The 23,365-nt window shown below is 47.0% G+C and overlaps 1 protein-coding gene and 1 long non-coding RNA gene across 3 annotated transcripts in view; both read right to left on the bottom strand.

Annotated features, from left to right (window-relative positions):
* Positions 1-23,365, bottom strand: part of ABL1 (ABL proto-oncogene 1, non-receptor tyrosine kinase) — a 263,258-nt gene that overhangs the window by 235,770 nt on the left and 4,123 nt on the right. The window lies entirely within an intron of this gene.
* Positions 685-8,762, bottom strand: LOC143821358 (uncharacterized). The gene is made up of 2 exons (XR_013225779.1): positions 3,172-8,762; positions 685-3,023 (listed from the first exon to the last, which is right to left on the bottom strand). It is a non-coding gene; the product is annotated as an uncharacterized LOC143821358 (long non-coding RNA).

Raw genomic sequence — 23,365 nt, 5'->3', positions numbered from 1 at the left:
TCACTGGAAGTCTTCAAGCAAAGGTTGGATACACACTTTTTTTGGATGCTTTAGGATGCTTTGGGCTGATCCTGCGTTGAGCAGGGGGTTGGACTAGATGGCCTGTATGGCCCCTTCCAACTCTATGGTTCTACTAGTAAGCAAGCTCGCTGTAAAATAAATACAGCGGGCGCTAGGCATGGTAGCCCCCGGCAGTCGTGTGGAGTGCGGCTGCCAGGGGCTCCCTCAGCTGGTGGCCTGATGCGGCGAGAGGCGCGAAGCGTCAGGCTGAGTGGAACGGAGCCCCCGGCAGCCGCACTCCGCGCGACTGCCAGGGGCTCGCTTGGCCGGCGGCCTGACGTGGCTACAATTCATGGGAATTGTAGTCCATGGACATCTGGAGGGCCGTAGTTTGACTACCCCTGCTTTAGACCCTTGATCACTGGAGGCACACACCAAAAAGATGACACACCAAAGAGATTGGAGGGGCAAATGCCCACCGCCAAGGCTTGCAATCTGTGCATGAAGGGCTACGTGAGCAAGATCTCCCTTGTGATACAAGAGGGCATATCCGAGGAAAATGTTCCTAGGAGCATTGTCTGTGGTGGCCAAAAGGGGAGAGGCTGGCTGGGACACCCAAGCCATTGGGGAACAAAGGAAGCACAAGTGCTTTATGGGGAGACTTAGTCTGAGTCCAGTGGCACCTTGAAGACCAACACCGTTTTATTCAAAGCATGAGCATTCATGTGCATGCACAGTTCTATAGACAATGGAATAGAAATCACCTGGCTCCGTACATAAGGAGAGTAAATTAGCAGCAAATCGTTAAACACAGCATCATGAAGATATCCAGCAAATTGCAGCATAATGACATCTGCATGTACTCAAAGTTTGGTGTGCTAATCATCTGAATCTATCTTTATGGGGAGCTTGTGTGGAGTGATTTTGGCCTCGCGGTAAGACTGAGCCCCAGCACAAAAAATGTACATTTGTTTCAGCGGGAATACTAAACAACGGTTCTAGCACAAAGCCAAGATGGCATTGCAAACCAAACCCCTCAATTTGAAGCGGGCTAGTTGGAGTTCCTTTTGAAGACTCTCCTGTTACCTGGACAGGGAGCAGATGTAACTCATTGGCGTTTTCATGGCTTGAAAGCAAATCTCCCTCCACTCTCATAGGCATCGCAGGCCACGGCGGCTGTGACTCTTGTCCGATAAGGAAAGGTCCAGAAGAGGAGACTGCAACTTAGCGGCTCCCCTGCCAAGCAGTGCGGCCCATGCAGCGCATTTCTGGGCACAGCCTGCAGGGGTCAGCATGCAAGAGGAACCTGCTTCGCAGGCTGAGAATGACGCTCCTTGCTCGCCAGCTCCTTCCTCCAGCGCAAATTCCTTCAAGAAGGCAGGGGCGACTCCCATCTGGCAGGCTGGCCGCCCGCGGCATTGTGGGGCCGGTAGTCTTCTAGAGGCGTATGCGTGGTCGCCTGGGAGGCAGCCGGGACTACAAGTCCTACAATGCCGCGGGCTCAGTGGCTGGCCGTTTCTTTTGAATGATTTCAGTGCGGTTTACATTCCCAGGTAGTTTCGCAGGATGCATCATGGTGTGAGGAGGCGCCGGAGCGCTGGGCTGTTGGGCAGGCGCCAGACGCCAGACGCCCCCTCGCTGGATGGCCGGCTGGGGAGAGCGCGCTGCGGGAGAGAGGGGGGTGGCGGGCCGGCGGCCGGCGTGGTGGTGAAGGCTGTGAAAGGGGGTTGTGCCACCGCCTGTGCCCTGCCTCGCTCTCTGCCCTGCCAGGAAACCCCCCTCTCGCAGCCTTGCCCGCCGGGGGCTCCCTCAGCCAGCGGCCTGATGCGGCGAGAGGCGCTTTGCACCTCTCACCGCGTCAGGCTGGCTGGGAGTCCCCGGCAGCCGCGCTCCGTGCGACTCCCGGGGGCTCCTTTGGCCGGCGGGGTGACGTGGCGAGAGGCGCTTTGCACCTCTCACCGCGTCAGGCCGTCGGGCAGGGAGCCCCCAGCAGCCGCGCTCCGCGCGACTGCCAGGAGCTCCCTTGGGCAGCAGCCTGATGCAGCGAGAGGCGCTTTGCGCCTCTCGCAGCATCAGGCCGCCGGGAAAGGAGCAACTGCGAGCCACGCTGTGCGCGGCTCGCAATTGCTCCGGCGGGGACTCGGAGGGACCAATCGGCAGGCGTCCCTCCAGTAGTCTGTCCAGAGGAAGGGGCCAATTGGCACCCTTTCTCATCACGGACACATCCCACCTGCCAAGCCCTTACCCTTTTATTTAGTCTGTGGCGCCCGCGTGCCGCGGGCTGTGTTAAGATGATCCTATGATTGTGAAGATTAAAGCAGCACATTGAATTGTATCTGGAAGAGAACTTGTAGCTGATTTTGTACCTGTTGAAATTTCCAGTCTGTTTAATGCCTTAATCTTAGGTATGGACAATGTTTTTGTACTTGTGACATCCTTGAAGAGTTGGTAGCATGGTAAATTCTCTGGATCCTTTGAATCTTTGCTAGTTAGACCAAGAAGCTTTCCAGAATGGCAAGAGGATCCAGTGGGAGTTTCCTTGCATCATTTGTGAAAGAGATCTGAAGAGACCCAACCCCATATATTCTTTTGGGAAGTAGTTGCTTCTGTTATTGGCTTTAGCCAAGTTCCCTGTTGTTACCTCTCTGCTTCAGGAAGTTGCCACAAGTTCTTTGTGGGGCAGTGGAGGATACTTATTCCTTATTCTAACTGTTTTCTTGACTGCCTCTTGGTGGATTTCTTTGGGAATATGTTCTAGAAGTACCCCTAGAAGAACACTTTCCTGCTTTATTTACACGAAGGAAATTGTAAAATGTTTTGATTCTGTTGAAAAGCCTACATTTCAAAACCTATATTTTTTCTTTCGGATTCCCATTATACTGGATGAGTCTTTGATTTCCACTTTGTTTTATCCAGTTGGCGAGACTCGACCTGTGGTTTTGATGTAAGGGTGGCAGGATGACTGCAGCATCTTAATGTAGGGTAGGCACTTTGAAGTTCAATTGATTTTTTTGAAAGGACAACTGCAAAAATGAAAAAATATTTTAGCAGATATTCCTTACTGCCTTCCACTAATCCTACACCAAATGGTCCAGTTGGAAAGGAGTTGATCCTAAATACTAAGGAATGCAAAAGTGAGCAGGCTTATTTTCTGTGGCATGTTTTGCTTACCTGCTTTAAACAAGAGACATCTTCAGGCAGTATGCTGATGACACCCAGCTCTTTGTCCTGATGAACAGCCGCCCTGATTCTTTCCCAGAAACATTAACCAAGTTGCCTGGAAGCAGTTTCAAGGTGGCTCATGCAGAGTTGTCTGAAGCTCAACCCTTCAAAGATGGAGGTCCTGTGGCTAGGCAGGAAGGGTCCAAGTGAGGAAACACGCCTACCCAACCTGAATGGAATGCAGGAACTTGGGTGTGATGCCTCCCTCTCAATGGGGGATCAGATCATGAAAGTAGCATGGTTGGCATTTTATCATCTTCGCCAAGCCAAACTACTAGTGCCCCACTTGGCCCCGGAACACCTAGCCACAGTGATCCATGGGATGGTCACCTCTAGACTGGACTTCTGCAACTCACTCTATGCAGGTCTACCCTTAACCTTGATCTGGAAACTACAGCTGGTCCATAATGCAGTGGCCAGGGTCCTCATAGCAACACCAGGGAGGTCCCACATTTGGCCCATGCTCCAACAGCTGCGCTGGCTTCCAGTTGATTTCTGGTAATCTGGAGCTCAGACAACTGAGAGCACGTGGAGAGAGCTACTGGGGAGTGTTTCTGCTATATTGTTCTACTGTTATCACTGTTTTTATTGTTTATAACTACTGAGTTATCTGTATTGTTCCCTGTTTTATGTAAACTGACCTGAGCCTCAGGGGAGTGTGGTATATAAATATAATAATAAATAATAATAAATAAATAAATAATTCTAGTTTACAAATAAACTTTTATGAGATCCCAGAGATATATCCTGTCTCCCCCATTCAGAGGTCAGTACTTCATCATGTGTAGGTAGGGTGCACAGTAGCACTAGGGTTATAAAAGCTGTGTCAGAATTCTAACCCTAAGGAGAGTTCTCTCTGTGCACAGCAGTCTTGACCCAAGTCAGGTTTATGTACACCTAGCTAGTGTGGAATTCCAGAACATGAACCTACACCAATCTGGTAACCTTACCTCCTCTCTGCAATGTTTTCTTGACCTGAAATAGGCCAAGGGGTGTTATGTGGCTGGTTTGGTGGCTGCGGAGTCATTACACACTTTTGAGGCCCCACTTCCAAACCACAAGAGAGCCAGTTTGGTGTAGTGGTTAGGAGTGTGGACTTCTAATCTGGCGAGTCAGGTTCAATTCTGCACTCCCCCACATGCACTGGCCTTGACAACTACCCCTGCTTATCTGGATCCTGAACTCAGCTGTCCCTCGACCACTCTTCGCCTCACCCCCGACTGTTTGCTTTGGTATGTGTAACTACCTGGACTGGACACTGACCTTGCTCAGGCTTGGCTCTGCAGCCAAGGCACCTCACCACCCAGCTGCCACTGGGTGTGGCCAGATAGGGTAGCACAGGGGGCTCACCTCCTCCTTGGGTAGCCAATTCCACTGCTGAATGTTTCCCTCCTGATACCTAACCAATACCATTCGACATGTAGTTTAAACCCAGCTTGGTGTAGTGGTTAGGAGTATGGACTTCTAATCTGGAGATCCAGGTTTGATTCCTTGCTCCACCGAATGCTACCAGCTCGGTGACCTTGGGCTCGCCATGGCGCTGATAAAGCTGTTCTTGATGGAGCAGTGATATCAGGACTCTCTCAGCCTCACCAACCTCACAGGGTGTCTGTTGTGGGGAATGGAAAGGGAAGACGATTGGAAGCCGCTTTGAGACGCCTTTGGGTAGAGAAAAGTGGCATATAAAAACCAACTCTTCTTCAAGTAATATTTCCAGACCAGGGACAGCCAGCCTCCAGGTGGGGCCTGGAGACCTCCTGGAATTGCTGTTCATCTCTAGACTATAAAGGCCAGCTTCTCAGGCAAAAATGGCTGCATTGGAGGGGTGACTGTAGCATTGTATCCCACTGATGTTTAGGGATGCCAGCCTCCAGATGGAGTCTTAGAATCCCCTGGAAGTACAGCTCACCTCCAGGCAGTTAGGCTTAAGGGAAAGCTCTCCGCCCTCACATGCTTCCCTTCAAAAGGAATGCATGTAGCCACAGACACCCCTTGGCTAGCACAGTCTGTTGCTTGGCTGATGATGTCGGCCCTTCTGAAGCCTGAGGCCTACTGCTGGCAACTGCAGTCCCTGTTGTTCTCAGCAAGGCCAAGACATTGCCTCATAAAAGTGGATCACCTAGTAACCCCAAAGTCTCACTGTCTAATTTCATGTAAAGCTTAACTCCACTTGAAATTCTGTGCCACTAATCCCTTTGATTTCGGAGAACCTTCCAGGCAAATACTGATTTTTATTTACCAGGCCAAGCTTGAGAAAAGTCACTTCAGTTCCTATGTCTCTCCTGCCATTTACTTGTTCACCATTGAGTTTCAGGCAATAAATATTATTTATTTAGATCTTCCTGCACTTTCCAAACTCGCAGGACCCATGCTGGTCTGCCTGTCCGCACCCTAAAATACAAAGAGTTTCTGGTAAGGGCTGGCCAAAGCCCATGGCCCAGGAGGGACACACCTGCACCACTCCACCCTAACCTCAGTCTGCAAACCTATATGATCATCTCTAGTATTGCTGCTCATCTCTATATTAAAATGATCAGCTCTGCAGGCAAAAAATGGCTATTTTGGAGGGTGTACTCTGAGGCATTGTACCATTTTAAGGCCCTCCTCCAAACCTCCAGGAATATTTCCAGCCCAGGGGTAGCCAACCTCCAGGTGGAGCCTGGAGAGCTCCTGGAATTACAGCTCCCCAGGCAGAAAGGGCTGCTTTGGACAGGGTTGTTGCGGGAAAGAAATATTTAAGGCCTCCCACAAAGGTTGTTGTTTAGTTGAAACACTTGAGGCCTATTGTACAGGGTTCTTGTGCAGATGAAACAGGAAACAAAGGAACCTCCGCAACTGAATCCAGTTTAGTCTGCAGAACCACGCTGTGCAGTAGGCCGCAAATCCGCAGAGAGTTGCCAAGAAGAAATACCCATGGCTTGGCTGTTTCTTCCCTCCAGCAGCAAGGCCGGCCAGAGCAGTATTTTACGTGAGAAGGGGGCTTTTCTGTGGCTTCCCTGTCAGCCAACTGTTTGGCAGAAGGGGAAAACTCCCCCCCTCAAAAGAGAGCACAAGTACCCCCACAGACTCCTCTGCGTTGTTCTTGGGAACGCCTCCCTTCCCTCAGTCAGGGGCTGTTAGAGGCCCCTTCACAGCAGGCCTGGAGGGGGGGGGGGAGTTATCTGCCTTCTCTCTCTCTCTCACACACACACACACACACACATACATAGAATCATAGAATTGGAAGGGGCCATACAGGCCATCTAGTCCAACCCCCTGCTCAACACAGGATCAGCCCAAAGCATCCAAGAAAAGTGTGTATCCAACCTTTGCTTGAAGACTGCCAGTGAGGGGGAGCCCACCACCTACTTAGGCATTCCACTGCTGAACTACTCCTATTCCACTGCTGAACTACTCTGTGAATTTTTTTTCCTGATATCTAGATACACACACACAACCATACCCACTGTTAAAGGCAGGCAGGCAGGCAGGCAGGGAAGGTACAGGAGCCCCGAGGCAGGCCAAGGGGGGGGGGCTGCTGCCTTCTCTCTCTCTCTCTCTCTCTCTCACACACACACACACACACACACACACACACACACACACGGAGCCATACCAGTGCCTTCTCTCTCTCTCACATACACACACTCACTCACACTCTCACAGAGCCATAAGCCCAAGGGCCCCTTAAGGCCTGCGCCAGCCAGGCCAAGCCTCTGAGGCTTGGCTGAGCTGGGGCAGGCAGGTGCCTCTGCCTGCTGTCCAAAATCCCACCTCCATCCCCGGCAATGTCCAAAAGTGAAATGAAAGTAAGTGGTGTCGCTGGGTTTGTGGGGGGCAGGCCTGAGTAGGGATAGCCAATAAGAAGGCGCACTGTTTGCTTTGATTGGCCTCCAGAAAGAGAAAATAAAGTCTGGACTGCTTGGATAGGCCCCTGACAGTCTCCGCCCAGGAGGCTGTTTCTCAAATATAAGATAAGCAAAGTGTTATTATTGAGCCTTCAGCATGGAGGAGAGCCCTTTCCAGGATTATTCTGGCCTTGAGGGAGAACTTTTCAGGGCTAGGCCCAATAGCAACCCCAGGCAATCTGCCACCATATGACTTACCCAGGTCTATTGCTGCTATTCAGCAGAAGTCATCCCACAAAAGCCAATACTGTGAAGTGGTTAGAGTTTCAGATCAGGAGAGAGATCCACATTCAAATCCTTATTCTGCCATCGAAGATCCCTTGGTGACTGGGCCACACACACATTGAGTCTAACTTCCTTCACTGGGTTTGTTGTGAGGATAAAATGAAGGAGAGGATAATGATCTGAGCTACTTTGGATTCCCACCATGAACAAAAGGAGGGTATAAAGGAAATAAGCTGATAAATATAGCTGAAGATGATTCTGGGCCAGTTCTTGCAACTGGGGGTAGGGCTCGCCCAGTCTGGCCTCATGCCTTACATCATACAACTCAGCCATAGCTTTCCTGGATAGAAGCGGGAGGGGGGGGGGGGCTGAAGACAATATAGCGGATAAAGGATATGTCCACTACTGCAGGGGTAGTCAACCTGTGGTCCTCCAGATGTTCATGGACTACAATTCCCATGAGCCAAGTAGAAGAGAAGACTGAGGAGTAATAGGAGTTAAGCAGTTCATTCCTCTCTTCATCTTGTTATAATTTCACTTTCTTGTCCTCGCAGTGGTCCTATGGTGTCCCTATTCTTTTTCTTAATTGAAATATATCTAAAGAAGCCTTTTTTGTTATGTTTAGCATATCTTGCTAGCCTAAGCTCATATTGAGCTTTAGCTTTCCTAGCACACCCCCTACAATTATTGGTTATTTGTTTATCCTTGGTAATAAGGCCTTCTTTCCATTTCCTAAATGACTCTTTTTTATTCCCCAAATCTTTTGACAACTGCTTATGGAGTCAACTTGGCTCCTTCCATCTTTTCTTCTCAAGGGAATTGTTCGTGATTGAGCCTTTAGTATTTCATTTTTAAGAAACTTACAACCCTCTGGGACTCCCATCTCTTTAAGTCTTTCTGACTACAGGACTCTACGCAACATATCTTTATGTCTGTGAAAATCAGCTTTCCTGAAGTCCAGTCTATATGTACGATTATGTAAACGTTTTCTCTTTCCCACAATTGAAAATTCCAAAAGCACATGGTCACTGTTACCAAGTGTGCCCACTACCTTCCACCTCATCTACCAGTTCTTCCCTATTGATGAGAATCAAGTGTAAAAGAGCATAGCCCCTGGTTCCCCTCTCTACGTTCTGGGAAATGAAGCTGTTGGCAAGACAAGTTAAGAATTTAACGGAGTTTGCATTTTCAGCAAGAGTTGGTCTTCCAACAGATATCTGGGTAACTGAAGTCACCCATGACCACTGTTTCCCCCTTTTTTGAAAATTGTGTAGTTTGGTCTAGCAGTATCTCATTGAAGTCCTCTAACTGGCTTGGTGGTCTATAACAGACCCCCACAATAATACCACTCTCATTTCCTACTCCTTTTATATTTACCTAAATACACTCAACTGAACTTTCATGTTCGGGTACCTGTATTTCTTCACGTATAAAGATTCCTAAGAGCCTCTTGTGGCGCAGAGTGGTAAGGCAGCAGAAATGCTGTCTGAAGCTGTCTGCCCATGAGGTTGGGAGTTCGATCCCAGCAGCCGGCTCAAGGTTGACTCAGCCTTCCATCCTTCCGAGGTTGGTAAAATGAGTACCCAGCTTGCTGGGGGGTAAACAGTAATGACTGGGGAAGGCACTGGCAAACCACCCCGTATTGAGTCTGCCATGAAAACGCTAGAGGGCGTCACCCAAAGGGTCAGATATGACCCAGTGCTTGCACAGGGGATACCTTTACCTTTACCTTTAAAGATTCCTAACATATATTGCTACACCTCCCCCCTTTTTCTTGTCTGTCCTTTCTGAATAGATTGTACCCCTCAATTTTAGTATTCCAATTGTGAGTATTATCCCACCAAGTTTCTGTGGTTCCTATTAGGTCTTAGCCCCCTTCCTCTATTAAGATGACTAGTTCCTCCTGCTTGTTTCCCATATTCTGTGCATTAGTATAGAGACATTGTAATCCATCCTCTGTGTGCCCTATGGTTTTGGTTTTTGAACTTCCTTGCAAACTAGTAGTTCCCTGCTCATGTAACATTCCCTGTAGATTTGAGATATCTTCAAATGTTGCCATCATACCAAGTTCTGAATTTACATCTTGCTCCCCCTTTGTGTCTCGTTTAAATCCCTCTTCACCAGGTGTGGAAGGGTTCTGGGCAACGTGAGGTGCATGCCGTCTCCTGATAATAGCCTCTCATATTGACATCGTTGACTATGATCCAGAAATCCAAATTGTTCCAGTTGACACCACTGACATAGCCAGTCATTTCCTTGCATAATTTTTCTCTCTCTTCCTATGCTTCGGCCACTTACAGGAAGGACTGATGAAAACACAACCTGTGCTCCCAGGTCCTTTACCTTTTCCCACAAATCCAAGTATTTCTTAATGTGTTCTATGTTATGCTGGGCAGTATTATTTGTTCCTACATGGATGAGAAGGAAGCGGTAATTATCTGGGGGCTTGATGAGCCTGTCCAGCTGTTCTGTCACATTCTTGATGCGTGTACCAGGTAGGCAGCAGACCTATCGAGACAAGTCTGGTCTACACACTTTGGCCTCTACACCTCTTAGCAAGGAACAATATCAAGAAACAATTTACAGAGAACAACATCAATCTAACAATAACAATATAACAGATATCAATCTAACAAATAACAATAATATATCTTCTAGAACAACATTTCAACAAGCAACTTTGACAAGCCCTCGGTAGGTTCGACCTCTCAGTCGGGGGGGGGGGGGGGGAAGGACCTGTAGATGTTTTGAGTCAGTCGGCCTCAAACAAATGCCTGATGAAAGAGCTCACTTCTGCAGGCCCTGCGGAATTGTGGAAGTTCAGGCAGGGCCCTGATCTCTTTGGGGAGCTCATTCCATCCGGTGTGGGCCAGGATTTAAAAGGCCCTGGCTCTTGTTGAGGTCCGACGTGCCTCTTTAGGGCCGGGATCCAAAACCAGTTGGAGGTGGAGGAGCATAAAGCTCTTCTGGGGGTATAGGCAGGGAGGCGGCCTCTCAAATACACTGGGCCCAGACCACGTATGGCCTTAAAGGTGATGACCAGAACCTTAAGCTTGATCTGGAACTCAACTGGGATCCAGCCAAGTTGTTGGAGTACTGGCCAGATGTGGGATCTCCATGATGTTTTAGTGAGAATCCCGACCACAGCGTTCTGCACCAATTGTAGTTTCCGGATCAAGAATAAGGGTAGGCTTGCGTAGAGCGAGTTGCAGAAGTCCAGCCTAGAGGTGACCATCGCATGAATCACTGTGGCGAAGTGCTCTGGGTCCACAGGTAGGGCGCTAGTAGTTTGGCTACTTCTTCAAGGCCATGAAGAACAAGTGAGCCATGCAAATCCTATTTGCAGAGCAAGTTTGGTGTAGTGGTTAGGAGAGGCAGACTCTACTCTGGGGAGCCAGGTTTGATTCCCCGCTCCTCCTCCACATGAAGCCAGCTGGGTGACCCTGAACCAGTCACAGTTGTCTCAGAGCTCTCTCAGCCCCATCTACCTCACTAGGAGTCTGTTGTGGGGAAAAGAAAGCCACTTTGAGATTCCTTCGGATAGTAAATAAAGTAAAGGTAAAGGTATCCCCTGTGCAAGCACCGAGTCATGTCTGACCCTTGGGGTGACGCCCTCTGGCGTTTTCATGGCAGACTCAATACGGGGTGGTTTGCCAGTGCCTTCCCCAGTCATTACCGTTTACCCCCCAGCATGCTGGGTACTCATTTTACCAACCTCGGAAGGATGGAAGGCTGAGTCAACCTTGAGCCGGCTGCTGGGATTGAACTCCCAGCCTCACGGGCAAAGCTTTCAGACGGCTGCCTTACCACTCTGCGCCACAAGAGGCTCGGATAGTAAATAGCAGGGTAAAGGTAAAGGTAAAGGTATCCCCTGTGCAAGCACCGAGTAATGTCTGACCCTTGGGGTGACGCCCTCCAGCGTTTTCATGGCAGACTCAATACGGGGTGGTTTGCCAGTGCCTTCCCCAGTCATTACCATTTACCCCCCAGCAAGCTGGGTACTCATTTTACCGACCTCGGAAGGATGGAAGGCTGAGTCAACCTTGAGCCGGCTGCTGGGATCGAACTCCCAGCCTCATGGGCAAAGCTTTCAGACAGCTGCCTTACCACTCTGCGCCACAAGAGGCTCTTAATAGCAGGGTACAAAAAGCCAACTTGTCTTCAGACGCAAAGGCACAGATGCTCAAGCAGTACGCAAAGCTCCCCAGCCCTTCCCGGGGTCTTGCTGAATTAAAGAGAATTTGGGGGACTCAACTTATGTCCCACAGAGTTCTGGAGCAAACAGGTGTTTCTCTCCCCCATGACCTATAACCGTGCAAAGAGTTCTTGGGAGGCCTCTCTTATCACCCTGGATAGCATAATTTCCAGTAGAAAGGTGGGGAAGTAGGACCCTTCCTACAGACAGATAGGAAGGTAAGAATGGTCAGCACCGGTTAGTATCTGGATGGCAGATACCAAAGAAGTCCTGGGTTGCTATGCAAAGACAGGCAATGGGACACCACCTCTGAACAACTCTTGCTTTGATAACTGTATGGGGTCACTGTAATTCAGCTGTGATTTGATGGCACCAAAAAGCCCACTGAAGTTAACAGGCAGATGAATATAACTCTGCTTAGGGTTGCACACAGCCAGGTACTGTGCTGTACTCGAGAACCACCACATCCACTAGAAACTGGAAAACAGTTTTCCCTGCCTCATGCAGATGAGGCTGGATAGCCACTGCTTCCTTAACTGATGTATGAGCCCAACCATTTCCTTTTAAGTCATATGCTTCCTCCCCACCACCACCCTTTTCAATTAAGGCACAAAGTTCTCCCACAAGCATATGGAACTGTACAATACAGAAGCTATTTTTTCTTGCAAATGTGCACAGCTTCTCAGAGGTCATCATCATAGTAAAACTGGGGGAGTGGGGAGTTCCCATATGTCTATTCTTGCTGGATGATCAAGGAACATCTTAGATCAAGAACCTGGAGGGGGCTGAAATCATGCATTTTTCTATTGGAAAGCATTCTAAAACCTAATCAATTTCCATCTAATACAGGAAGAGGGAATCCATCACCATGAAGTAAGAAATCACAGGCTGCCGCCCTCTAGATATGAGCTGGATCTGGTGTCAGCCATGGCAACACTAGGGCTCTCAGGGTTTGTTGTTGGTCCTACCCATCAGGCAGGCCACACCCTAGACCTCATTTTCAGCGCAGGTTTGATGTGAATCTGGTTTCAGCTGAGCCCGTGCCATAGTCAGACCACTATGCCCTAAAGGCCAGCTAAGGCTGCCACCCCCTCCTCAGCTGGGCACTGAGCAGATTTTAGCTCACCTGGGGAGACTTATGGATCCAACTGGATTCCTGAATGCTCTGCGGAACCCAATGCTTCCCGGCACTTCTCTAAATGATCTACTTAGTGACTGGCATGACAGAATGCTGGCTGCCATTGATGAGACAGCTCCTCGACAACCTCTCCGCCCCCGTCTTAAGAGGGCTCCTTGGTACACCGAGGAGTTCTGCGAGAAGAAATGGAAACTGAGATGACTAGAGCGAGTTTGGAGGAAGATTCGGGATGAAGTAGTGAGAACATCTTATAGAATGCAGTTAAGAGCCTATGAGATGGCGGTGAAGTCAGTAAAACACAAATTTTACTCAACTGAAATTGCGTCTGTTAACTCATGCCCAGCACAATTATTTAGGATATTGATCTCTTACCGCCCTAGAGGAAGAGTGCCAAAATAATAATGCCCCTTGGCCATCTCTGGAGAGTACATTCAGTAACTTCAGATGACTCACGCTGACCGAAGTGGACAAGATACTAAAGGCAGAGAAGCCAACCACTTGCTCCTTAGACCCATGCCCATCATGGCTACTAAAAACAATTGATAGATGAGTAGTAGCCCTCCTCCAGGAGATAATCAATCTTCCCTCTCAACAAGAGAATTCCCGAAAGCGTTAAAAGAGGCAGTGAATTGCCTGCCGCTCAAAAAACCATCTTTGGACCTGCGACAGCCTTCCAACTACCGCCCCATCTTGCACTTAGCATTTCTGGGTAAGTGGCTTGAAAAGGCTGTAACGGACCAACTGTCAGCATACTTGGAAGAAGCTTTGATCCTAGATCCATCCTAATCAGGTTTCCAGCATGGCCATGGAGTAGAGACAGCACTAGTCGCCCTGATGGACAACCTCCATCGCAGTTGGACTGGGGCGGGTCAGCGCTGCTTGAATTATTAGACCTCTCAGCAGCGTTTGACATGGTTGATCATGAGCTTCTAGCTCACTGTCTTGCCGATGCCGGAATCATAGGAACCACCCTTCAGTGGCTGATCTCCTTCCTCCAGGATCGCAGATAGAGTGTAGCACTAGGAGAGAGCACATCAAGCCGTCACCAACTGGCATGTGGAGTCCCTCAAGGAGCAGTTCTCTCTCCAATTCTATTCAATATCTTTATGCGTCCCCTTGCTCAACTGGTGCGGAGGTTTGGTATGGGTTGCCACCAATATGCGGATGACACCCAGCTCTTCCTCCTGATGGATGGCCGCCCTGACTCTAGCTGCCTGGAAGCAGTGACAGGATGGCACAAGTTCAACCCTACAAAGACGGAGATCCTGTGGCTGGGTAGGAAGGGCCCAAGCAAGGAAACACGCTTACCCACCCTAGATGCAGCTATCAGTGGCCCACTCCGCCAGGAACCTGGGTGTGGTTCTTGATGCCTCCCTCTCAATGGAGGCTCAGGTCATGAGGGTAGCATGGATGGCATCTTACCACCTTCGCCAAGACAAAGTACTAATACCCTACTTGGCTCCGGAACACCTAGCCACTGTGATCCATGTGACAGTCACCTCTAGGCTGGACTTCTGCAACTCGCTCTACTCAGGTCTGCTCTTGACTTTGATCTGGAACTGCAACTAGTCCAGAACACAGCCGCCAGGGTCCTTACAACAACGCTACAGAGCTCCCACATTCAGCCCATCCTCCAGCAGCTGTGCTGGCTTCTGGTTGAATTCTGGATCAGACGTAAGGTTCTGGTTATCACCTTCAAGGCCATATGCAGTCTTAGCCCAGTGTACCTAAGGGATCGCTTCTCTGCTTACACCCCCCCCCCCCAAAAGAGCCTTATGCTCTAGCACTTCCAACTTCCTGGTGATTCCCCAAGGAAGCTCACTTGGCCTCAAACAGGACCAGAGCTTTCTCCATCCTGGCCCTCACCTGGTGGAACGAGCTCCCAGAGGAGATCAGGGGCCTGATGGAAATTGAACAGTTCCGCAGGGCCTGCAAAAGGGAGCTCCTCCAACAGGCATTTGGTGGAGGTCAACCTGCACCATCACTTCCCAAGGGCCCTCCTCCTGAGCCCCCTCCTATGGCACCCATCATAATTCTGCCCAACCCACTGGCCTATTAGTATGAGTTTCCTTATATACTCACATATAAGCCAACCCGCATATAAGCCGAGGCACCTACTTTTACCACAAAATCTGGGCAAACATATTGACTCTCATATAAGCCAAGGGTGGAAAATGCAGCAGCTTCTGGTAAACTTACAGAGTGGCCTAAGCACTTAATCCATGCTCCATCATCACAGGCTCTCCCATCAAGCCTCCCCACACACACACACACACACAAATACAGAAAGGTTAAGAGAATGAATAGCTGCTGGTTTTTGTACCCCACTTTTCACTAACCAAAGGAGTCCCAAAGCGGCTTACAATCGCCTTCCCTTCCTGTCTTGATGCCAGACACCCTGAGGGAGCACTGACAGAACTGCTCTGTGAGAACAGCTCTGGCAGAAGAATCAAACAGTACCCCCCAGGCCAGCAAACAAGAGCGGAACAACAGTACCTGAAGTTGCCAACCTACTAGAAATACAACAGCTACCAAACTGGGAGAATGGATTACTCTAACTACAGCTACAGTGCCCCCACCCCCAAACGAAACATTGAAAAAAAGAACTGTAAAACTGAACACTGAAAGAAAGAACTGTAAAAATAAACTTTTAAAAGAAACACAACCCCAAGAAGAAAAGGCAAACAATGCTGCCCCTCAGATAAAAGAAGAAAGAAACACTAGGAGAAACAGTAAATCCCAAAGCACCCCCAAAACCCACCCCACCCACAGAAACCAAAAGAATAGTTTGGAGGAAGTGATTAGAAAGAGTAGAAAATCAGAGTCAAACCGTTAATGTCCTAGAAGCTGCCAGAGCAAGCTCAGCTTTCAAGAAGGGAAGGCTACCATTGGCTGGCTGGGAGCAACTAGTTCAGCTTTCAAGACCTTTGCACAAGGCAATGCTACGCTTAGCTGGCTGGGAGCAACAACCTCAGCTTCCAAGACCTTTGCAGAAGGCAATGGTATAAATGGCTGGCTGGGATCAGGCTGTTATTTCAATTACCTATATACCCGCGTTTAAGTCGAGGAGGGCTTTTTCAGTGTGAAATATTGTGCTGAAAAACTCGGCTTATGTATATACGGTATACGGTAATTTAATGTTTCCCACAATTTTCTACTGTTCCATGTTCCTTGCTGTTTCACTTAATTCATTATTGTTAATCTAAGTTATATTGTTTCTGTTCTGTTTTATGTGAACTGCCCTGAGCAGTTCATTAAATTAAAATAAATAAATAAAAGAAGCACAAGAAAAACCAGCACAGAATGAGAAAGTAAGACGAGCCATCAATGCCTGAGAAAGCATTCCCAAGAAACAGGCTGAGCTAAATTCTCTACCAACAACTCCGCTGACATTTTCCTGCATGATCACTGAAACTAAGCAACTGACCTCAAACTCATACCAAGAAATTCTGGAACATTATAGGGTTTGAAAACACATAAATTCACACTCAGAAGCAGCAGGGAGAGGGCACTTGCATACCTTTTAAAAGTTTGGCAGAGTTCTCCATTTCATCATTTCAACATTGAGTGTATTTCGGGGGGGATGTCTGGTAGCATCTGATGCTAGAGCATGGCTCAGTGCGAGTCTCTTGTAAGAACAAGGCTTAATTTTTTAAAAAGAGAAAAGTACAGGAAATATATAATGTACATAAAGGTTTCCTGTTTCTGAGCAAATACCTGCAGGACTTTATACCAATGAAGGTATTCTGATCTCTGCAGGACTAAAACCCCTATGAACAAATCAGTGTTAGAAATCATACAGTTATAGAATCATAGAATCACAGATTTGGAAGGGACCTCCAGGGTCATCTAGTCCACAATGCAGGAACTCACAACTACCCGCCCACCCATGGTGACCCCAAGTTCATGCCCAAGTGATCCCTCAACCAAAACTCTCCAGAATCTAGCCTGGCCTGGAGGAAATTGACCTACCATCCCAAAGCAGCAATTAGCAATTCCCTGGGTATGCAAAGACCGGCCACAAGAGACAAACACTGGCACATCCCTTCCTGCCCACCCACTCACAATCTGCCTATGTTCATAAAATCAGCATTTCTGTGTGAAGACTATCTAGCCTCTGCTTGAAAACTTCCAAAGAGAACCCACCACCTCCGAAAACTCTTTTGAATTAATTTCAATCCAATGGTTCTGGTCCGACCCTCTGGGGCAACAGAAAAGAACTCAGCTTCATCTTCTATATGTATTTGAAGTATTTGGAGATGGTTATCGTATCACCTCTTATTTGCCTTCTCTCCTGGCTAAACAGACCAGGGTCCCTCAACCTTTCCCCTACGACTACAAAATCATAATTGCCCACTTGATTTAAGTGCAAGAGATGGCCTGAGATTCTTTTGCCTTATGTGAGGTGGGTGAGGCTGAGAGAGCCCTGATATCACTGCTCCATCAGCGCCATGGCGAGCCCAAGGTCACCCAGCTGGCTGCATGTGGGGGAGTGCAGAATTGAACCCAGCATGCCAGATTAGAAGTCCACACTCCTAACAACTACACCAAACTGGCTCTCTAGCTAACTATGGCTCTCCAGACCAAGAGTGCAGATCTTCTAAGTCCTACTTCCAGAAGACACCACAGACTGGATCTGAGACCTTTTATATGCAAAACAATCTACAGTCCCACGCTCCTCCCTGTCTCATCTTCTTCTCCCCTCCTGACAAAGTTTTCTTTAAGTCATGCTCTGGATCCTGACTTAACATTTGCAAAATGATGATGCACAGTACTACATAATATCTAACTGCATTCTAACTTGGACACTTCAAAAAATTCAAAACAAGGCAGTTCCCCCCTGCAAAAAAAATAACACAGGTCTGAGAGCTATTCTTCCATTCCCCAACCCAACACACGTGACACCTGCTGAAAGCATTGCATGCTTATCTGTGTGTCTATTACATTATGTAACCTGCACAGAGTTTCTTAGCAGCACCGATCATGGGACTGGGAATACTGCTGTACACGTTACTCCCCCTACCTGCATCTCAGCTGTGCTGATATCAGGGGGGGGGGGGGGCTGCAATGCAAATACCACTCTGTGGTTAGTAATGAACAGGGAGTGGGGACAGATCCTTAAAATAAAGAGACAGTTTCAAAACAAATCCAAATATTTATTGACCAATATAAGGGATGAGCTCTAAAAGCAAGTCAGGTATATAAAGTGGATGAGAAATAGGGATGTGAGTGTCCTGCATTGTGTGGGGGGCTGGACTAGATGAACCAGGAGTTCCGTATCTGTTAGTCTATCATTCTATATCAGGTTGCCAATTCTTGGTTCAGCAAGACTCCTCTGCACTAAAAGACGGCAGATGCACAGGGAGAGCTGTCACTATCACTGCATGCACATGATAGATACTAGGCAAGTAACTTTCTGTTAACCAGCTTGGAATGGTGCAAGATACTACCTACAACAAGAGAACTGCTAACCCTCATAGCAGAGTAGCTAGACGCATACTGGTCACTGCAGTTGTTGGTCATATTGTAAACCCAGCAAATTGTTGCCACTGCATTGTGAATGGAGTCCATCATCCCATCTACTTCTGTTGAAGGGCTGCCTGGAAAGAGCCAAAAGAGGCACAGGTACAGGAATGGGTAATGTTCAGCAATAGCAGCCAACAGCACATGAGCATAGGTAACCTGCATACAGTGGCAAGTTATGGTTTTAACAGAGTGGTACCACTTAGATGATTTCCTTTGATGTTCTTCTCACTTTGGAATTCACACATTGGGAAAAACAGTTCAAATCTCTCTTTTAAATTCATTCATTCATTCATTCTTATTAGATTTCTATGCCGCCACCTCTCGAAAGACTTATGGCATTATACAAATAAAACCATAAAACCCCATAAAACCCATTTGACAATCCCCCAACAATGCAACCAGATGGCAAAACTGCCTGATCTTCCCCATCCCAGACAGCCACCCAAGTGGGGAGTCACAGGTGTTAATACAAGGACCTGATCCCACAGAGGGACCCAATTGATTTTAGCCCTGGCCTCACCCATAGACCTGGAGGAAGAGCTCAGTCTTCATAGCCCTGCAGAAAGTTCTGACAGGGCCCTCAGCTCTTCCAGGAGCTCATTCCACCAGGTAGGGGCCAGGACCGAAAAGGCCCTGGCCCAGGTTGAGGCCAGGCAAACTGTCTTGGGGCCAGGGGCCTCCAGCATATTCACACACGTAAAGCAAAGAACCCTGCAGGAGACTTAAGGAGACAAGCAGTCCCTCAGATAGGTAGGGTCCAAGCCACAGATTCACCAGGTGGCCATAAGAAAAGTTACTCCCAGTTGAAAATAGGAAATTATAAAAGTAGCCTACTTTACAACACAGCTGTGAGAATGAACAAAATGAACAAAGCACTCTGAGCCAGTTTGGTGTAGTGGTTAGGAGTGCAGACTTCTAATCTGGCATGCCGGGTTCAATTCTGCACTCCCCCACATGCAGCCAGCTGGGTGACCTTGGGCTCAGCACGGCACTGATAAAACTGTTCTGACCAAGCAGTGATATCAGGGCTCTCTCAGCCTCACCCACCTCACAGGGTGTCTGTTGTGGGGAGAGAAAAGGGAAGGCGAATGTAAGCCACTGTGAGCCTCCTGCAGGTAGAGAAAAGCGGCATATAAGAACCAACTCTTCTTCTTCTTCTTCTTCCAGGAAGAAGGAATCACCTCACAAGGTACATGCTCATAACTTTTATTTTTCCAGCAATGTCGCAAGGTTAATTTTTGTAGCAAAAAATCCCTCCTTAAAGAAGAATCAAACAAAAGATCAAAATCTGCTGGTAAGCATTCGACAAATACCAGCCACACAGTTCCTCAGTCTACCTAACTCACTTTTAACTGTAATAATCAACGTCTTTCAGTTACTCAAGGCAGATTCAAGTGAGCCACTTTATTGAATGGAGGACTCAAACTGCTTCATTACTCAACCACATTTCACACATACACACAAACCCTTATTAGAATCTGAACCAGCTTTTTTTGGACTGCATTCTAAGGAAACTTCTCAGGAACTCATTGGGGTTCCCCTTAATTAGAAGATCAATAATGGCAGGCAAGCGTTTCTCAAATGTTTAAAAATAATGAATTAATCCACAATCTCCATTTCTTCCATCATGAAACTCGAGGGCATGCATAAATTTCCAAGGAAGACTGCCTCCAGGCTTCTGACCAGACCTAGGCCTGCTCAGATTCAGCAAGGCTGCTTGCATTGAATACCTCCCAAGTATAACCTGGGCCCTGCTTGGCCTGCATCATCCATCTTCTCCTTCAATGTGCACTTGTTGTTCGTGTGAGAGCAGAGATGCTGCCCACCAGGCCTGGCTCCTCATAAGAACTCTGTGAAAATCCTAAATCGTTCATTTAAATCTCCTGGGCAAGCAAAGGTTCTATGGATTCCTTAGCACACAAGGCCCTGCAGGAAAGGCATCTGGACACCACCACTCTAGACATTTCTTCCCTTGTATTGTAACACACAAGGTTTCACAGGATTACAAGTGCCTGTTAAAGAGTGATGGAAATGCCCTCCTTTTCTTAGAAGGGCCTGGAACACACCTTTGATTATATGATTTCAGCAGGTCCTCTGCGAGGCTTCGATCTCAAGCTCATCACCACACCACCTTCAAAGAACACATCCATGTGTACAAACTTCAAGCTGCTCAAAGATCCCAAGCATCAATATTCTTTCATGAATTGAAAGGTAATTTGCCTGAAAGGAGAAACACCTGCCTGAGAAAAACTTCTTGGAGGAGTAAACTGGAGTTAATAGTGGCATATTGCAAGACATATCGCCTGCTTATCCTCCCTATTTTTAGTACTTTTTGTTTTTATTTCATCTATTTACTTCTCTCTTTTTTTAAGCATTGTCTGGGCTATTTTAAATGTTTAAGTTTTTACTATTTTCTGACTATTGAGATTAACCTTCATGGTTAGATTTTCATCTGCATTTGATTCAGGACAGGACTGGTGTGATATTTATTTGTAAAAGCTACTCCAGCAGTTGGCTAGTCTAAGTTGTTGTAACACTTATTGCAACTCTTATTCTGTCGCCTTGAAGATGGGCCGGAATAAAAGGGGCCGTGATCCTGTTGATTTATCCCCATCTCCTGTTTCCAAGCAATCTAAGATTGATGACTTCCTTGTACCAAATAATTCTGCCACAATTTATGCTGTTCCAACATCAAACTATTTTGCTCCTTTGGATAGCAGTGTCTCTATCAAAAATTACAGCGAAGAAAGGAAAGAGGTACCTACTCTGCTCCAAACTGAAGGCATTGAAGTAGATAACTTCAGTGTGGCAGATAACATCAAAAATGACCCCTTTAGTCTGACAGCAAAAACCCTTGAACTTATCTTCAACAGAATAAAACTAATAGAGGCCAAGGTTGATCAACTTACTCAGATATTAACAAAACCATCCAGAGCCACTGAAACCCAGATGGGACTAAATCCTGGAAGACAGAATGGTTCACCTTGGAAGCCTAAGAATATAAAGGAACCAGCTTGAAAACAGCAACCAGAGGATTGCCAGTTTCAGCTAAAGTGGCAGCCATGCAAAATACGCCTCACCATCTACAAGTTCAGAGGTCAGACTTTATTATGGAACTCAAAATGGCGCGTTAACCAGCATTTAAGAGTTCTCCTTAGGAAGAACCTTTCTTTGAATGAACTAAAAACAGTAGAGTCACTTAACATTCAGAATCAGGTGCAAAGAGTTTTGCTTACCTTTGAAAGATCCCAGCAATATTACTGCAACAGAGACCATTCCTCTACTCTAAAGGGATTTTTCCAACAATTTAATTTTATCTTCCTTAACTCCCTTAATTCCAAAGCTGCAAAACTCCAACACCTTTAACTCCAACTCTAACTTCTCAATGATTATTGCTCAAGAAAATGTTTTGCAGGCTAAGCATCAGAAGAACTTAATTTCATGGAAAGACCTGCCCAAACAATCAAGAACGGACCCAGGGACTTTTGAGCCAATAAACAGTATAGAAGAAAATCTACTTCTTTCTTTTTCAGCTCTTCCCCCTATGGAACAAACTGAGATTACATCAAGATTAGAGCACCTAAAACTTAAGTTACTCAGTTCAAGAAATGATTTGCCAGATCCAAATTCACCTCTACTTTTGACCTCTAATCAGCAAATGACCAGTGTGCTAGAAACCCTTGTTGCTCCTGCCTCCTCATCCTCCACCCTGACACCAGTATGTTCTCAAGGAGTTGTTGAGGAGCCCCCTAGAATACAGCAGAAGGTGCCTGAGACCAAACTGACTAGCATTACCTTAGAGGTCAATACAAAAGTTTGCACTGAGAAGGACAAGGCTGGCTGCATCTTCTTGGATTCTGATGGCGATTTAAATAGAATATCAAGTAATGAACATGAACTGCTGCCTCAAGAAACGGATGAAGATATCCGGATGACTCTTCCTGCCCAGAACTTCCCTCTGATTATGTCTTGCCCTGGCAATGGAATTAATGGAACTAATGTACAAAATGATAATATCAGTAATGAATGACTCCCAATGAACACCTCGCAGCTAGCCTTGGTTTGCTGGAATGTAGCTGGGTGGCACTCAAAACGCTTAGATGGAGCCTTTATAAAATATATATCTCAATTTGATGTTATATTCTTGCAGGAAACCTGGATGATAGATGATTTTGATATTTCTAATTATCATTCAGTTTTGACAGCAGCCACTCCAAGTCTTAAGGGTGGAAGACCCCGGGGAGGTTTAGGAATCTTTATCTCCACCAGACTGAAAGTGCAAGTCCTCAAGTTACCATTTTATGCTAATTGGGTAGTAGCAACACTGCTGCATTTTAATAAGTTCCAGTTACTCTGCATTAACTTGTATTTATCTCCCCAGCATTTACAGGCACAGACCAAATCTCTGTGGGGAGAAGTGGAATGTTATATTTTCCAACTAGCTTTAAAATATCCAACTGCCATGCTAATTGTTGGGGGTGACCTAAACGCAAGGATGGGGTATAACAACACACTACTTGCAGACAAATTCTCCTCTTGGCCTTTTGACACAGAGGGTGAGCAACTTTTCCCCCCTCGTGGTTCCTTAGATTCTGTGAGCAACTTAGCGGGTTTTTGCTTAGCCCAGGCAGCCAATAAATTAAACTTATATATACTGAATGGAGCTGCTCCAGGCGATTGCCCTGGACAATTCTCCTTTTGGTCTGGGTCTAAACTGTCTACTATAGACTATGTAATGGTATCCCATGATCTGGCAACAAGGATAACAAATTTTGTAATTGCCCCAAGACCGGAAAGTGATCATCTCCCTCTTACTCTGTTCTGTAACCTTGAGGCCCCTTCTCTTAGAACGTCTGTCTACAGCCATCTTGATAGCTCAGTAGAAACAGGGAGACTAAAAGTTAAATGGAATTGGCAGTTAAATAATGCTATAAATGAGTGGATTAATTCAGAGCACGGCATAGAGGTGCACTCCAGATTTTTAGGAAAATTCGACAACAGTTTTGACATCCTTATAATGAACTCATCCAGACTCTGAAACCACTACTATCTAGGCCTGGCTCAACCTCCACTGCGGTAAAGGTACCCTCAAGAAAGTGGTTTGATCAGGATTGTATAAATGCTAAGAAAGATCTTCTTTTATCGCTTTCAAAGCTAAGCCATCTCACCTTG

This window comes from Paroedura picta, chromosome 12, assembly GCF_049243985.1.
Source record: "Paroedura picta isolate Pp20150507F chromosome 12, Ppicta_v3.0, whole genome shotgun sequence".
In the NCBI taxonomy this organism is placed as follows: domain Eukaryota; kingdom Metazoa; phylum Chordata; class Lepidosauria; order Squamata; family Gekkonidae; genus Paroedura; species Paroedura picta.
The sequence above is the reverse complement of the archived record's forward strand: the minus strand, read 5'-3'. Positions and strand labels throughout refer to the sequence as shown.